The 17,589-nt window shown below is 42.4% G+C and overlaps 1 pseudogene; it reads right to left on the reverse strand.

Moving 5' to 3' along the window:
• LOC110170342 (SH3 domain-containing protein 19-like) overlaps positions 1-11,984 on the reverse strand; it is a 34,971-nt pseudogene extending 22,987 nt beyond the window's left edge.
• Positions 11,985-17,589: the final 5,605 nt, after the last annotated feature.

Raw genomic sequence — 17,589 nt, forward strand, 5'->3', positions numbered from 1 at the left:
TGTTTTTAAAAGAAACATGTCTAAACCTTTTCATACACGACCTGAGCACATGTGACCAGAGTTTTGTGTTTTGGGCAGTTTAGACGGAAACACTACAGCTGTATTCAACTTTTACACTCTGGAGGTGGTTTCAGATTTTTGTGTTTTTAATCCACAAAAACGTCGTCACCGTCCAAACCAGGGGTGTCCAAAGTGCCACAAATCTAAGCACAGACGCAGCAGAGGGTCGATCGAGGGACTCGAGCTCAATACAGAGAATAATTTAAATATGTGCAGGTTTAACACGTTAAAATGAACCATCATCTTTATTCATGTTAAGATCCTTAAAACCAAACACTAAATATTAAATATCGGCTTTATCCAGGTAGATTTTCAAAAAACTTGCAATAAAAAGGTAATTTGGGCCAATTCTCCTGGAAGCCTGAGGGCCAAGAAAAAATTGTCTGAGGGCCGCATTTGGCCCACGGGCCATAATTTGGACATGCCTGATCTAAAGGAAAGACACTTCCACTAAAATATTTTGTCGTTTTTACCCACAAGCCCTGAAAGCACCAAACTGACCGAGTGAGAAAATCAGTGGGAGGAGATTATCACAAGGACAAAACTTTACATGTTAAATAAATTTATAATCTGGGTCAAATAAAGTGTAAACGTGTTAAAAACAGGAGTAAGTGTGAACAGTTTGACACAGATTACGTCATTATTGGGCCTGATGTTTACCTCACTCCTCCAAAAACCCACTGGGAGTTTGTTTTCAATATTCAGCCAAATAAATTCAGTTTCCGAACCTTCAGTTCATCTGTTTTTTATTTTCCTCCTGGGATCAGAAGTTTGTATTTAAAATCCAGTTTGTTGTTCGAAATTAAGAAATGAAGTTTAATTCCAAAGTCGCAACAGCCCAAAAAAATACATCATGGACTAAACCAGGACTAAACCAGGACTAAACCAGGACTAAACCAGGACTAAACCAGGACTAAACCAGGTCTAAACCAGGACTAAACCAGGACTAAACAGGTCTAAACAGGTCTAAACCAGGACTAAACCAGGACTAAACCAGGACTAAACCAGGACTAAAACCAGGATTAAACCAGGATTAAACCAGGATTAAACCAGAACTAAACCAGGACTAAAGGATTAAACAGGATTAAACTAACCAGATTAAACCAGGAACCAGGATAAACCAGGATAAACCAAAACTGAACCCAGATTAACCAGGACTAAACCAGGACTAAAACCAGGACTAAACAGGATTAAACCAGGACTAAACCAGGACTAACCAGGACTAAACCAGGACTAAACCAGGATTAAACCAGGAATAAACCAGGAATAAACCAAAACTGAACCCAGATTAAACCAGGTCTAAACCAGGTCTAAACCAGGACTAAACCAGGTCTAAACCAGGTCTAAACCAGGACTAAACTAGGTCTAAACCAGGACTAAACCAGGACTAAACCAGGACTAAACCAGGATTAAACCAGGAACCAGACTAAACCAGGACTAAACCAGGACTAAACCAGGACTAAACCAGGACTAAACCAGGACTAAACAGGATTAAACCAGGAAACCAGGACTAAACCAGGATTAAACAGGATTAACCAGGATTAAACCAGGATTAAAACCAGGATTAAACCAGGATTAAACCAGGTCTAAACAGGACTAAACCAGGTCTAAACCAGAAATAACCACTAAACCCAACAAACCAGGACTAAACCAGGACTAAACCAGGATTAAACCAGGATTAAACCAGGACTAAACCAGGAATAAACCAGGAATAAACCAGGACTTAAACCAGGAAACCAAAACCTGAACCAGGAACCAGGCTAAACCAGGACTAAACCAGGACTAAACCAGGACTAAACCAGGATTAAACCAGGTCTAAACCAGGACTAAACCAGGACTAAACCAGGATTAAACCAGGACTAAACCAGGACTAAACCAGGTCTAATTCTGGACTAGAACTTGGACTCTAGCTCCGCCCCTGAGAGAACCCTGAGCCTGGGGCGTCTCTAAAGCTCGATCGGGCGTCAGTTGTTCTTCGTCTCGTCTGCGTCGGTCTTTTCGCCCGCGGTCACCTGACGTCTACACGGGCGCGTCCCCGGCGTTTCCCCGCGGCTGATGTCGCCGTGATTTTAACGAATTTGTATGAAGAAAAACAAAAAAAACCCACCACTTCAATCCAGGTTAAAAAAACAACGTGACGCACTTTACTCACATTTGTACAGTAAAATATTATTCTTTTTTTTCCCCTGTGACGCCACATTACTGCGTTACAGCAAAAAACAACGGATTACAGTAATTAGTTACTTTTATAACACGTTACTCCAAACATTTGAAGAATAAAGTCACAGGAAACACACAAACCGTGAACAGAAGTGACACTTACAGTCTGAAAAATACAGTCATTTTGATTTGGAATGAAGTGTTTACATGGACTTTTTAAAGCAGAATTCTTTTTTTATTCAGGATTAAATGATTAAATCTCTGATGTAAACGTGGCGACTGTGGAGCAGAGTGTTTGGAGTTTTACAGATGGAGACAGAAAAAGAATAAAAGTTACTCAAGACCCAAGAGTTTCTCAATCACGTGAATGAAACAAACACAAGTCCAGCTGTTTGTGACGAGGAGAAACATTAAAACATTAAAACATTAAACTCACAGGAGGCAGTTCTGCGTCACAAGAGACAAAAACCTCAGATTGTCAACGTGAAAACTTTTGCGTTGACCATAGCAACACGAAAAACAAAAACAGACTTCTTTTTTTTTTTTTTTCCCAGGACAACTCCAAACAGAAGTCGTTTTCCGCTCCTACCTCCAGTGTCGTCGTCTCTTTACGACTTTATCTCCGTCCAGAAGCAAAACTCTTCAGGATCCTTCTCGTTTCTGGAGTTTTTTCAGGACTTTCACGTCTCCTCCTCGTCTCGGACCCTCTGCTCCCCGCGTCTCCTCATCGCCGAGCGGACGGGCAGATTTTTCCGTGCCGCTCCGGGATTGGCCGAGAGGAAGAGGGAAGCGGCGACGCGATTGGACGAGGTCGGATTCTGCTTGAGTCATCGGGGTTTTTTCCCCCCAGTTTTTTTGAACAGTTCCAGATGTTTGTCCAGGAGGAGCAGCCGAGTTTAACAGGACAGATGTAAAACAGAGATTTAGACCCAACGCAGCGTCACAGGAGAAAGAGACGCTTCCTCACACCACAACATTTACACTTTTAAATGATTTAATCCGCGTCTGTTGATTCTTTTGGATTTTAATTAAGATTATTTATGTATTTTTTGGGGGCAAGTAAAGAAATGTTTTGTCCAAAAAGGAGTGGCAAGAAGAAAACTTTAACTTAAGATTCAAAAACAATAAAAAAAACAACAACAATCAAATGGGAAAACAGTTTAATCTGTGTGTCATTCGTTCAGTTGTTTTTCAAAATAAAATAAAAAATAAGGAAAAAAAAAAAAACTATTTTCTTCATTATTTGTCTCCAAAACCAAAATGAAAATTATTTGTTTTTTCAGTTTTCGATTTTGTGTATAAATGAAAAATGAAAAAAACAAACAAAACAAAAAAACAGACTAAACCAGGACTAAACCAGGACTTAGAACAGAAACAGACCACGACCGAGACCGGGACTGAGACCAAGACCGGGATCAGGACCAGACCAGAACCAAACCGGGACTGAGACCGGGACTGACACCAGGACCAAACCAGGACTAGACCGGGACTGAGCCCAGGACTGAGACCAAGACTTAGATTGGGAACAGGACCAGGACTGAAAATGGTTTAGTTCGTTATCCGTTTTTTTCCATTTTTCATTTAAACACAAAATCAGAAAATGAAAAAAAAAAAAGAATCATTATCTGTTTTGTTTTTTTTCATTTTGAAAAAAAAAAAAAAAAAAAGAATTTTGGTTTTGGAAAAAAAAGTTTTTTTTTTTCGTTTTCTTATTTTTGGTTTTATTTTGAAAAACAAATGAACGAACGACACATGGATTCAGTTTATTATTTCATTTTTCCATTTTAGTGTTAAAAAAAAAAAAAACAGGTTTCGACCTCAAGTTCCAATATTTAATTTAAATTTTATTTTAAAAAAACTGCAACGATTTTTCAGGTTCGTTCTTCAGCAGCAAAACATCAAATAAACCAGAGAAAATAAAATATCAAAAATTAAAATAGGCTTTTCCATTTGCATGTAAACTCCAAGGAGAATATTTTAATTCTGACCTATTTAATTCAGAACAATTAAATTGGAATAAAAAACATCATGTAAATGTGGTCTGTGTTTTCATGAACTGACTCATGTGTTTGTCATCTACAGGACGCTGCCCCCTGCTGGACGAGGTGAGAACTGCAGGACGGATCTGGTCAACAAATACCAAACAGAACGAGATTTTAGCACTTTATTTAAATTTTACACTAAATTGTTCTTAAAAAGTCCAGGTTTATTTATTTAAGAGTATATTTAAGACGTGTAGAAATTATTATTATTATATTTTTTTTATTTTTTATTTTATATTATTATTATTATTATTATTATTTTTTTTATTATTATTTTTATTATTATTTTTTTAATTGTTTTTATTGTTTTATTATTATTATTATTATTATTATTATTATTATTATTATTATTATTATTATTATTATTTTGTCTGTCTTATTGTGTATGTGCTCAGTATCCAATCCCTCAATCTTGAAAAATTCTAAATAAAAAAATAAAATAAAAAAATTAAAAAAAGACGTGTAGAAATGCAAACTTTTCCTTTTTAAACGTCCTGACAAGATGTTGGTGTGAATCATCGAGGTCAGAACAGAAATAAGAGAGACTTGAGTCACTGTTTTTCAGGACTTGAGACTCGACTTGATAAAACAGACTGACACTCGCTCTGGTCCAGCTCAGGTCGTTCTAAAAACAATCAGGAAACGTTCTGTTCTGTTCTGTCAGTTTTTCAGAATCGAAATCTGCTCAAAGGAAGAAAAGGAAAATCTGGTTTCAGACGAGAGACGATCAGTTTAAACTCAGAGGGAAAAGAAATGAAAACCTGAACATTTGCATCATTTTATTTAAAAAAAACAGAGACAAGACACCGAGACTTTTAAAGACCGAGACTTTTAAAGACCGAGACTTTTAAAAGACCGAGACTTTTAAAGGCCGAGACTTTTTTTTAAAGGCCGAGACTTTTAAAAGACCGAGACTTTTAAAGACCGAGACTTTTAAAAGACCGAGACTTTTAAAGACCGAGACTTTTAAAAGACCGAGACTTTTAAAGACCGAGACTTTTAAAGAGGCCGAGACTTTTAAAGGCCGAGACTTTTAAAGGCCGAGACTTTTAAAAGAAAAGGCCGAGACTTTTAAAGACCCGAGACTTTTAAAGACCGAGACTTTTAAAGAAGACCGAGACAAGACCGAGACTTTTAAAGACTGAGACTTTTAAAAGACCGAGACTTTTAAAGACTGAGACAGAGAGACAAGACCAAGTCAAGACCGAGACTTTTAAAGACCGAGTAAAGGCCGAGACTTTTAAAGACCAAGACAAGACGGAGACTTTTAAAGACCGAGACTTTTAAAGGCCGAGACTTTTAAAGACCGGACTTTTAAAGGCCGAGACTTTTAAAGACTTTTTAAAGGCCGAGACTTTTAAAAGACTTTTAAACCGAGACAGAGTCCGAGACTTTTAAAGGCCGAGACTTTTAAAGGCCGAGACTTTTAAAGACCGAGTCAAGGCCGAGACTTTAAAGACCGAGACTTTTTAAAGACCAAGACAAGACGGAGACTTTTAAAGACCAAGTCAAGGCCGAGACTTTTAAAGACTGAGACCGAGACAAGTCCGAGACTTTTAAAGGCCGAGACTTTTAAAGACGAGTTCAAGGCCGACTTTTAAAAGACCGAGATTTTTTAAAGACCAAGACAAGACGGAGACAAGACCGGAGACTTTTAAAGACCTGAGACTTTTTAAAGGCCGAGACTTTTAAAGACCGAGTCAAGGCCGAGACTTTTAAAGACCGAGACTTTTAAAGACTGTGGGCTTCGCTGCATCGTTGGACTCTGGTGATGACGCGATCGTGACGTCATCGTTTTCGAAAAGTTGTGGTTTGTTTTTCCACATGAAAACTCGACGTCGACGTTGTCAGATTCTCCACTCTGAACCTGTTCTCAAAAAACTCTGTATTCGCCCGAAACGCCGACTTCGTGTGGACGAAAGGACAAAACGAATAAAAACTTCTCAGTTTTGACCAAAAACGTTGTCGTTGTCGCCCTTAGTATCGATTGGAATCAGATTTTCGGTCCTTTTGAGAGTCGTGTTTGTGAGTTTGTGTCGTGTGTGTGAGTTTGTGTCGTGTGTGTGAGTTTGTGTCGTGTGTGTGAGTTTGTGTCGTGTGTATGAGTTTGTGTGGTGTGTGTGAGGTTCAGATTTTGCTCTGACGTGTTGGTGTGACATGTTTCTGTGACTCTCGCTCACACAGACGCTCGATTCAAGCTTTAAAAAGATTCTTTATGATTCTAAATGTTCTTTTGGGTCCCAACGTTTCACATTTACAACAGAATTTTCTGTGTTTTTCTTCTTCGTTTCCGCCCGTTCGTCTGCGTGAGGATGTGGGAGATCGTTTTGTCTGGAACGTTCCGCGGCTCAGATTAAACCTTCTTTGTTTATCACCATGGAGACGAGCAGGTCACAGCTCTCGGCTACAGTACAGGTCAGGTCTGTGGAGAGGCGACCGCGCTCAGTCACAACGTTCGGGTTTTCAACTAAAATCCACCTGGAACTGAACAAATGTGAAGGTAAAAAAGTTAAATATTGCAGCTTTAATTTAAGATACATTTGTGAGTCTGGTGATGGATTTAAAAAAGTTTAAATATCGGTATCGGCCTCGTCAGCTGCACAAATATCGGATATTGGCAAAAAAAGAAATAAAATGTGTCTAAGATTTGTCAGGAGCTCGAATCTGGGCGAGTCTCAAAATCCACGTTTGGTCCGAGTCAGCGAATAGTCCAGAAAAAAAAAGAAAAGAAAGAAAACACCACGAGAAAAACAAACACGCAGAGGAAGACGAGGAAGAAGAGAGAAGGAGAAGAAGAAGGAGGAGAGGAAGGAGAAGGAGAGAAGAGGAGAAAAGAAGGAGGAGAGAAGGAGAGAGGAGAGAAGGAGAGAAGGAGAAGAAGAGAGAGAGAAGAAGGAGGAGAGAGAAGAAGGAAGAGAAGAGAAGGGAGAGAAGGAGAAGAGGAGAGAAGGAGAGAAGAAGGAGAGAAGAAGGAGAAGGAGAAGAAGGAGAAAGAGAGGAGAGAGAAGGAGAAGAAGGAAGGAGAGAAGGAGAAGAAGGAAGAGAGAGAAGAGAAGAGAAGGAAGAAGAGAAGAAGGAGAAGAAGAAGGAGAAGAAGGAAGAGAGAGAAGGAGAAGAAGGAGAAGGAGAGAAGGAGAAGAAGAGAAGAAGGAAGAGAAGGAGAAGAAGAGAGAAGGAGAGAAGGAGAAGAAAGGAAGAGAAGAAGAGAGAGAAGGAGAGAGAAGGAAGAGAGAAAGAAGAGGAGGAGAGAAGGAGAAGAAGAAGGAAGGAGAAAGGAAGAAGAGAAGAGAGGCAGGAGAAGAAACGAGAAGGAGGCAGGAGAAGAAAGAGAAGCAGAAGATGTAGAATGAGAAAAGAAGAGAAGAGAAGGAGAGAAAGAGGAGGAGGAGAAGAGAGGAGAAGGAGAGAGGAGGAGAGGGAGGAGGAGGAGGAAGAGGAGAGGAGGGAGGAGGAGGAAGAGAGGAGAGGAGGGAGAGAGGAAGAGGAGGAGAAGAAGGAGGAGGAGGAAGAGAGGAGGAGGAGGAGGAGAGGAGGAGGAAGAGGAGGAGGAGGAGGAGGAGAGAGGAGGAGGAGAGAGGAGAGAGAGGAGGAGGAGGAAGAGGAGGAAGAGGAGAGGAGAGGAGGAGAGGAGAGAGGAGAGAGAGGAGGAGAGGAAGAGGAGGAGGAGGAGGAAGAGGAGGAGGTCAAAGTTCGTGTGGAGTCTGGGTGTGGTTTGAGTCATGTGATCTGTGACTTTTCTCTCCACATTTTCATTTGTGTAAAACTCTGATTTATATTTTTACAATCATTTCTGGGAAAGTAACAATAAGTGAAATGTGGTGATGTCGTATCGTCAATAATATCGTGGAGCATCACAATATATCGAATCACAAGTGTCTTTGTTTAAATGAAGAAAAAACACAGAGGAACTACATTTCCCATGATCCTTTGCTCCGTTTCAGTGCAGACGACAAGAAGAAATAACAGTTTTAACACTTTTAACTCTGAGTTCTTTGGGTTAAGTTTTGTCGAGACTTTTTAAGAAGAAAAAGAAGAATTTTCACAGTTTTGCCTCCACAAAAAAATCACAATAAATATCGTATCGTGAGACGTAAATCGTGAAAATATCGTACAGAGATTTGGATTTTGTTACATTAATCATGAGCCTCTCCATCATATCGTGATCTTTCCCACGATATCACAATAAATATCGTCCCCTGAAGTTCAGACTGTGATGATATCGTATCGTGACACTTGGATATCGATACTCGTAGATTTGAGATTTTCTCTGGTTTATTTGGAAACATGTTTCTTCTTTTACAGCGACGGGTTTATTTTCACGTCTTAGAAAGTTTTTGTTGATCCACGTCGAGTGATTTTTTATTTTTTAATGAAATTTTAATTAAATATTGGAATTCGAGGTCGAAACCAGTTTTTTTTGTTTGTTTGTTTGTTTGTTTGACACTAAAACGGAAAAATGAAATAATAAACTGAATCTGTGAGTCGTTCGTTCATTTGTTTTTCAAAATAAAATCAAAAATAAGAAAATGAAAAAACAACAACTTTTTGTCTCCAAAACCAAAATGAAAAAACAGATAAAAGAACTGAACCATTTTCAGTTCTGGTCCCGGCCTCAGTCCCAGTCTAGTCCTGATCTCAGTCCCGGCCTCGGTCTCGGTCTCGGTCCCGGCCTCGGTCCCGGCCTCGGTCCCGGCCTCGGTCCCGGCCTCGGTCCCGGCCTCGGTCCCGGCCTCGGTCCCGGCCTCAGTCCCGGTCTAGTCCTTGTCTAGTCCTGATCTCACTCCCGGTCTCCGTCCCGGACTGGTCCCGGATCTGGTCCCGGTCTCGGTCCGGGTCTCCGTCCGGGTCTCCGTCCCGGTTTCCATCCCGGTCTCAGTCCCGGTCTCGGTCCCCGTCTGATCCCGCTCTCTCTCCCGCTCTCTCTCCCGCTCTCTGTCCCGATCCCGGTCCCGGTCTTGGTCTCAGTCCCAGTCCCGGTCTGGTCCCGGTCTCAGTCTGGTCCCAGTCTCAGTCCCAGTCTCGGTCTCGGTCTCAGTCCCAGTCTCGGTCCCGGTCTGGTCCCGGTCTCAGTCCCGGTCTCGGTCCCGGTCCCGGTCCCGGTCTCGGTCCCGGTCTCGGTCCCGGTCTCGGTCCCGGTCTGGTCCCAGTCTCGGTCTCAGTCTCAGTCCCGGTCTCGGTCCCGGTCTCAGTCCTGGCCCCAGTCTGGTCCCAGTCTGGTCCCAGTCTCAGTCTCAGTCCTGGTCTTAGTCCCGGTCTCGGTCTCGGTCCTGGATATTGTTCCTCCTACTATTTCTATTTCTAATTCCACCTGATGAAATCATGATGAAAGAATCATAAAAAAAAAACATCTGGATCGTTTGGATTTGAACCAAACTCGAGAAACAAAACGAAGAAACACAGAAACACAGAAACACACAGACGCAGACGCAGACGCAGACGGGATAATGACGGGTTTGTGACGGGTTTGTGACGCTAAAAATAATTCTGCAGACGCACAGAACAAAACCACAACAAGTTTGTTTTCTCCAGGACAAAAAAAAAACTCAAGTTGTAATTTTAAAAAGAAAAAGAAATCAGCGCATTAAAAAAATAAAAACATATCACAGTGTTTCACTCACACATTTGACACACAAACCTGCATATTTAGACTTAGACGTACAGGAAGTGCTCCACTGTGTTTTTAAACTCCACACACCTGCACGAGAATCACCTGGATCAGTTCAGTCCTGATCCACGTGACGGAAGAAAATTTGTTCCATTGGATTTAGAATTTTAGTCGCTGAAATTTTAAGTGTTTGTGAAAGTGAAAATATTTGAGCTGGTGAAACTTTTATTTTGAATTTGAAACATACTGAAAAAAAAAGTGCACGTAAATTTCAGCGACTAAAATTCAGAACAAAAATAATTTATAATTCAAAACATGTTTTTTCAAAGTAAAAAAAAAATTCCAAGTGAGAAATTCAGCAGCATTAAAAATTCAAAATGTAATGGAACAAACTTATCTTTCATGTGGAATTTACAATCTCTTCTGAACTCAAAGGTAAGTTCAGGTTTAATTGTGCACGTAAAAAACTACCACTTCATGACATCACAAGGTGGAGCCAACCAAACTTTTGCCTTTAGTTCAGCAGAGATTTTGTTAAAATATCTTCATCCGTGTGAGTGAAACTGAAGGAGGAACTCAGGTGTTTGGTGTAAATAAAAAAGTGAAAAGAGCGTGAACTTTGTGGATTCTCGTGTCGATCAAACTTCCAGAAATTCTGATGCTGCTTTTTTTTTTTTATTTATTTATTTTTTTTTATTTATGGTCGTTCACAAACAGATTTGTGTTTTTTTGGCAAAACAAATGAAAATTTATGATCCTGTTTATGGTTTTCAGGAATCAGATTAAACAAAAACTGTGATAGTCCTGGTTTAGTCCTGGTTTAGTCCTGGTTTAGTCCTGGTTTAGTCCTGGTTTAGACCTGGTTTAGACCTGGTTTAGTCCTGGTTTAGTCCTGGTTTAGACCTGGTTTAGACCTGGTTTAGACCTGGCTTAGACCTGGCTTAGTCCTGGTTTAGTCCTGGTTTAGTCCTGGTTTAGACCTGGTTTAGACCTGGTTTAGACTTAGTTTAGACTTAGTTTAGACTTAGTTTAGACTTAGTTTAGACTTAGTTTAGACTTAGTTTAGTCCTGGTTTAGACCTGGTTTAGACCTGGTTTAGACCAAGTTTAGTCCTGGTTTAGTCCTGTTTAGACCAAGTTTAGACCCAAGTTTAGACCAAGTTTAGACCAAGTTTAGTCCTGGTTTAGACCAGTTTAGACCAAGTTTAGTCCTGGTTTATTCCTGTTTAGACCAAGTTTAGACCAAGTTTTAGACCAAGTTTAGACCAAGTTTAGACCAAGTTTAGTCCTGGTTTAGTCCTGGTTTAGACCTGGTTTAGTCCTGGATTAACAAACTTTACTGATCCGCAGGGAAATCACAATTTAATAACAAGACAAATAAGTCCAAATAAAACAGAAAAATAAGCAATAAAATATAAATCTCAGACTTTAGTCCTGGTTTAGTCCTGGTTTAGTCCTGGTTTAGTCCTGGTTTAGTCCTGGTTTAGTCCTGGTTTAGTCCTGGTTTAGTCCTGGTTTAGATCAGAAATGGTCAAAAATACAGACACTTTGTTTAAATGTCTTGGATAAAAATCTGTGTTTTTGTGTAAATCCGCGGGGACGAGTGCACACGGTACGAACGCGTTTAGAACTGGTTTTTAAGAGTTTTTTTAAGAGTTTTTTAAGAGTTTTTTAAGAGTTTTTAAAGAGTTTTTTAAGAGTTTTTTAAGAGTTTTTTAAGAGTTTCTAACAGTTTTTGACATGTTTGTGTGTTGTTTACCTCCGGGGCTGGCCGCCTGCCTCCGCACCGCTCTGTCCCGAGTCTCTCTCAGGTTTTCCTCGTCCTCTTCGGATCGAGCCTCGGCCATTTCGCGTCCTTTCCCCCCTCCTCGGGTCCTGCTCGGGTCCTCGGGTCCTCGGGTCCTCGGGTCCTCGGGTCCTCCTCTCGTCCCTGTCCGAGTTCCGACGCCTTTTTCCGGGTTAAACCAACACCATAACAGCGCTACTCTCGACGCAGCAGCTGAAACAACATTCTTGTGCGCGCTCGGCCCCCGCGCCGCAGCGACGCAAGCGCAAAACCCCCGTGCGTAAAAGTGTCCGAACGCGCGACGGAGACGGAACCAGCGGGACTCGGGGTGACCGGGGGGTGACCGGGGGCTGACCGGGGGGCTCGGTGGGGGTCGTGGCCGGGCTCCTGCGGGGGGAGGCCGGGCTGGTGCGGGTTGCAGCGGTGAGAGTTTCTTCCGAGTTTTGGGTCGCTGGGTCCGCCCCCGTTACGCACGCGGAGGGGAGGGGAGGGGGGGGGGGGAGGGGGAGGGGGGAGGGAAGGTTGCCAGGTCAGAGCCAAACTCCGCCCATTTCAGCGTAAAATTAAACCAAAACAAACTCGTGAGAAATTTTCTGTCTGTCTGTAGTAGTCTGCAGTTTTTTGTTTGTTTNAATCCTCAATCTTGAAAAATTCTAAATAAAATAAAAAAAAAAAAAAATTAAAAAAAGACGTGTAGAAATGCAAACTTTTCCTTTTTAAACGTCCTGACAAGATGTTGGTGTGAATCATCGAGGTCAGAACAGAAATAAGAGAGACTTGAGTCACTGTTTTTTAGGACTTGAGACTTGACTTGATAAAACAGACTGACACTCGCTCTGGTCCAGCTCAGGTCGTTCTAAAAACAATCAGGAAACGTTCTGTTCTGTTCTGTTCTGTCAGTGCCACTTTTTCAGAATCGAAATCTGCTCAAAGGAAGAAAAGGAAGAAAAGGAAAATCTGGTTTCAGACGAGAGACGATCAGTTTAAACTCAGAGGGAAAAGAAATGAAAACCTGAACATTTGCATCATTTTATTTAAAAAAAACAGAGACAAGACCGAGACTTTTAAAGACCGAGACTTTTAAAGACCGAGACTTTTAAAGGCCGAGACTTTTAAAGGCCGAGACTTTTAAAGGCCGAGACTTTTAAAGACCGAGACTTTTAAAGACCGAGACCGAGACTTTTAAAGGCCGAGACTTTTAAAGGCCGAGACTTTTAAAGACCGAGACTTTTAAAGACCGAGACTTTTAAAGGCCGAGACTTTTAAAGGCCGAGACTTTTAAAGGCCGAGACTTTTAAAGACCGAGACTTTTAAAGACCGAGACTTTTAAAGACCGAGACTTTTAAAGACTGAGACCGAGTCAAGACCGAGACTTTTAAAGACTGAGACTTTTAAAGACCGAGGACTTTTAAAGACTGAGACAGAGACCGAAAAAAGACCAAGTCAAGACCGAGACTTTTAAAGACCGAGTCAAAGGCCGAGACTTTTAAAAGACCAAGACAAGACGGAGACTTTTAAAGACCGAGACTTTTAAAGGCCGAGACTTTTAAAGACGAGTCAAAGGCCGAGACTTTTAAAGGCTTTTAAAAGGCCGAGACTTTTAAAGGCCGAGACTTTTAAAGACTGACACCGAGACAAGTCCGAGACTTTTAAAGACCGAGACTTTTAAAGGCCGAGACTTTTAAAGACCGAGTCAAGGCCGAGACTTTTAAAGGCCGAGACTTTTTAAAGACCAAGACAAACGGAGACTTTTAAAAGACCAAGTCAAGGCCGAGACTTTTAAAGACTGAGACCGAGACAAGTCCGAGACTTTTAAAGGCCGAGACTTTTAAAGACCGAGTCAAGGCCGAGACTTTTAAAGACCGAGATTTTTAAAGACCAAGACAAGACGGAGACAAGACGGAGACTTTTAAAGACAGACTTTTAAAGGCCGAGACTTTTAAAGACCGAGTCAAGGCCGAGACTTTTAAAGGCTGAGACTTTTAAAGAGTGTGGGCTTCGCTGCATCGTTGGACTCGTGACGTCATCGTTTTCCAAAAGTTGTGGTTTGTTTTTCCACATGAAAACTCGACGTCGACGTTGTCAGATTCTCCAGTCTGAACAGAACCTGTTCTCAAAAAACTCTGGATTCGCCCAAAACGCCGACTTCGTGTGGACGAAAGGACAAAACGAATAAAAACTTCTCAGTTTTGACCAAAAACGTTGTCGTTGTCGCCCTTAGTATCGATTGGAATCAGATTTTCGGTCCTTTTGAGAGTCGTGTGTGTGAGTTTGTGTCGCGTGTGTGAGTTTTGTGTCGTGTGTGTGAGTTTGTGTCGTGTGTGTGAGTTTGTGTCGTGTGTGTGAGTTTGTGTGGTGTGTGTGAGGTTCAGATTCTGCTCTGACGTGTTGGTGTGACATGTTTTCTGTGACTCTCGCTCACACAGACGCTCGATTCAAGCTTTAAAAAAGATTCTTTATGATTCTAAATGTTCTTTTGGGTCCCAACGTTTCACATTTCCAACAGAATTTTCTTTGTTTTTCTTCTTCGTTTCCGCCCGTTCGTCTGCGTGAGGATGTGGGAGATCGTTTTGTCTGGAAAGTTCCGCGGCTCAGATTAAACCTTCTTTGTTTATCACCATGGAGACGAGCAGGTCACAGCTCTAGGCTACAGTACAGGTCAGGTCTGTGGAGAGGCGACCGCGCTCAGTCACAACGTCGGGTTTTCAACTAAAATCCACCTGGAACTGAACAAATGTGAAGGTAAAAAAGTTAAATATTGCAGCTTTAATTTAAGATACATTTGTGGTGATGGATTTAAAAAAGTTTAAATATCGGTATCGGCCTCGTCAGCTGCACAAATATCGGATATTGGCAAAAAAAGAAATAAAATGTGTCTAAGATTTGTCAGGAGCTCGAATCTGGGCGAGTCTCAAATCCACGTTTGGTCCGAGTCAGCGAATAGTCCAGAAAAAAAAAAGAAAGAAAACACCACGAGAAAAACAAACACGCAGAGGAAGACGAGGAAGAAGAGAGAAGGAGGAAGAAGGAGGAGAGAAGGAGAAGAAGGAGGAGAAAAGGAGAAGGAAGGAGGAGAGAGAAGGAGAAGAAGGAGAAGGAGAGAAAGGAGAAAGGAGGAGGAAGAGAGGAGAAGAGAAGGAGGAGAAGAAGAAGGAGAGAAGGAAGGAGAGAAGGAGAAGAAGGAAGGAGAGAAGGAGAAGAAGGAAGGAGAGAAGGAGAAGGAGGAGAGAAGGAGAAGAAGGAGAGAGAGAAGGAGAAGAAGGAAGAAGGAGAAGAGAAAGAAGGAGAAGAAGAGGAGAGGAGAAGAAGAAGGAGAAGAAGGAAGGAGAGAAGGAGAAGAAGGAGGAGAGAAGGAGAAGAAGGAGAGAAGAGAAGGAGAAGAAGGAGAAGAGAAGAAGGAGAAAGAAGAAGAGAAGGAGAGAGAAGGAGGAGAAGAAGGAGAAGAAGGAGGAGAGAAGGAGAAGAAGAAGGAAGGAGAGAGAAGGAGAGAGAAGGAGGAGGAAGAAAACGAGAAGGAGCAGGAGAAGAAAGAGAAGCAGAAGATGTAGAATGAGAAAAAGAAGTAGAAGAGGAGGAGGAGGAAGAGGAGGAGAGAGGAGGAGAGGAGGAAGAGGAGGAGGAAGAGTAAGAGAGGAGGAGGAAGAGGAGAGGAGGAGGAGAGGAGGAGGAGGAGGAGAGGAGGAGGAAGAGAAGAGGAGGAGGAAGGAGGAGGAAGAGGAAGGAGGAGGAAGAGGAGGAGAGGAGGAGGAAGAGAGAGGAGGAGAGAGGAGAGGAAGAGGAGGAGAGGAGAGAAGAGGAGGAGGAGGAGAGGAGGAAGAGGAGAGAGGAGGGGAGGAAGGAGGAAGAGGAGGAGGAGGAGGAGGAGAGGGGAGGAGGTCAAAGGTCAAAGTTCATGTGGAGTCTGGTTGTGGTCAGATCATCTGATCTGTGACTTTTCTCTCCACATTTTCATTTGTGTAAAACTGATTTATATTTTTACAATCATTTCTGGGAAAGTAACAATAAGTGAAATGTGGTGATGTCGTATCGTCAATAATATCGTGGAGCATCACAATATATCGAATCACAAGTGTCTTTGTTTAAATGAAGAAACAACACAGAGGAACTACATTTCCCATGATGCTTTGCTCCGTTTCAGTGCAGACGACAAGAAGAAATAACAGTTTTAACACTTTTAACTCTGAGTTGTTTGGGTTAAGTTTTGTCGAGACTTTTTAAGAAGAAAAAGAAGAATTTTCACAGTTTTGCCTCCACAAAAAAATCACAATAAATATATCGTATCGTGAGACGTAAATCGTGAAAATATCGTACAGAGATTTGGATTTTGTTACATTAATCATGAGCCTCTCCATCATATCGTGATCTTTCCCACGATATCACAATAAATATCGTCCCCTGAAGTTCAGACTGTGATGATATCGTATCGTGACACTTGGATATCGATACTCGTAGATTTGAGATTTTCTCTGGTTTATTTGGAAACATGTTTCTTCTTTTACAGCGACGGGTTTATTTTCACGTCTTAGAAAGTTTTTGTTGATCCACGTCGAGTGATTTTTATTTTTTTTTATGAAATTTTAATTAAATATTGGAATTCGAGGTCGAAACCATTTTTTTTTGTTTTGTTTGTTTGTTTGTTTGACACTAAAACGGAAAAATGAAATAATAAACTGAATCCGTGTGTCGTTCGTTCATTTGTTTTTCAAAATAAAACCAAAAATAAGAAAATGAAAAAACAACAACTTTTTGTCTCCAAAACCAAAATGAAAAAACAGATAAAAGAACTGAACCATTTTCAGTTCTGGTCCCGGCCTCAGTCCCAGTCTAGTCCTGATCTCAGTCCCGGTCTCCGTCCCGGACTGGTCCCGGCCTCGGTCCCGGCCTCGGTCCCGGCCCTCGGTCCCGGTCTCGGGTCCCGCCTCGGTCCCGGCCTCGGTCCCGGCCTCAGGTCCCGGCCTCAGTCCCGGTCTAGTCCTTGTCTAGTCCTGATCTCACTCCCGGTCTCCGTCCCGGACTGGTCCCGGACTGGTCCCGGTCTCGGTCCCGGTCTCCGTCCGGGTCTCCGTCCGGGTCTCCGTCCCGGTTTCCATCCCGGTCTCAGTCCCGGTCTCGGTCCCCGTCTGATCCCGCTCTCTCTCCCGCTCTCTCTGTCCCGATCCGGTCCCGGTCTCTTGGTCTCAGTCCCAGTCCCGGTCTGGTCCCGGTCTCAGTCTGGTCCCAGTCTCAGTCCCGGTCTCCAGTCTCCAGTCTCGGTCTCAGTCCCAGTCTCGGTCCCGGTCTGGTCCCGGTCTCAGGTCCCGGTCTCGGTCCCGGTCCCGGTCCCGGTCTCCGGTCCCGGTCTCCGGTCCCGGTCCGGTCGTCCCGGTCTGGTCTCTCCGGTCCCAGTCTGGTCCCGGTCTCGGTCTCAGTCTCAGTCCCGGTCTCGGTCCCGGTCTCAGTCCTGGCCTGGTCCCAGTCTGGTCCCAGTCTGGTCCCAGTCTCAGTCTCAGTCCTGGTCTTAGTCCCGGTCTCAGTCCTGGTCCTGGATATTGTTCCTCCTACTATTTCTATTTCTAATTCCACCTGATGAAATCATGATGAAAGAATCATAAAAAAAAACATCTGGATCGTTTGGATTTGAACCAAACTCGAGAAACAAAACGAAACAAAACGAAGAAACACAGAAACACAGAAACACACAGACGCAGACGCAGACGCAGACGGATAATGACGGGTTTGTGTGACGGGTTTGTGACGCTAAAAATAATTCTGCAGACGCACAGAACAAAACCACAACAAGTTTGTTTTCTCCAGGACAAAAAAAAAACTCAAGTTGTAATTTTAAAAAGAAAAAGAAATCAGCACATTAAAAAAATAAAAACATATCACAGTGTTTCACTCACACATTTGACACACAAACCTGCATATTTAGACTTAGACGTACAGGAAGTGCTCCAC

This window comes from Boleophthalmus pectinirostris, unplaced genomic scaffold, assembly GCF_026225935.1.
Source record: "Boleophthalmus pectinirostris isolate CB_2022bp ecotype Guang Dong unplaced genomic scaffold, ASM2622593v1 HiC_scaffold_20, whole genome shotgun sequence".
Classification (NCBI taxonomy): Eukaryota; Metazoa; Chordata; class Actinopteri; order Gobiiformes; family Gobiidae; genus Boleophthalmus; species Boleophthalmus pectinirostris.